Consider the following 657-nt stretch of genomic DNA (forward strand, 5'->3'; position numbering starts at 1 on the left):
GTCTTTGATTTTTTTGTTGTGCTTGAACTTAATAAACATTTCTGCGCCAAAAGTGCTTCAACTGGTGCCTTCATGAGGCATTCATAATAGAGGTGCTGTGCCCCCACCGAATGTTCCGATGTCCAGCATGGGGTATCGTGAAAGAGCCACCACTGCTGTCACTGTCCCACGGAGCTCCTGGACAGGTAGCCCTTTTGCTTGCTCCTTTCTTTTCCATGATCTCAACTTAAGACTTGGCTGGAGGAATTGAATAAATGAGTTTGCAGTAGTGTTGCGTGCTCTGCCTTCTTGAACTAAACTGTTTTCCTTTTACCGGTATTTCTTCTCAGGATAAGCTCTTTCTAAGGAGTCTCTGTAGTCCTATATGTAACTACGTCTCTCCTGAGGTAGCCACATTCAAATCTGAAGTTGAACACAATTGATATTCAAGCTGGAAACTCTTCTATATTTGTGTTTTTTTTTTTTCTGTGAGGAAGATTGGCCCTGGGCTAACATCTGTTGCCAATCTTCCTCTTTTTGCTTGAAGAAGATTGTCGCTGAGCCAACATCTGTACAATCTTCCTCTATTTTATGTGGGATGCCGCCACAGTGTGGCTTAACAAGCAGTGCTAGGTTCGCGCCTGGGATCCAAACCTGTGAAACCCGAGCCACCGAAGC

The sequence above is a fragment of the Equus caballus genome, chromosome 26 (assembly GCF_041296265.1).
Source record: "Equus caballus isolate H_3958 breed thoroughbred chromosome 26, TB-T2T, whole genome shotgun sequence".
Classification (NCBI taxonomy): Eukaryota; Metazoa; Chordata; class Mammalia; order Perissodactyla; family Equidae; genus Equus; species Equus caballus.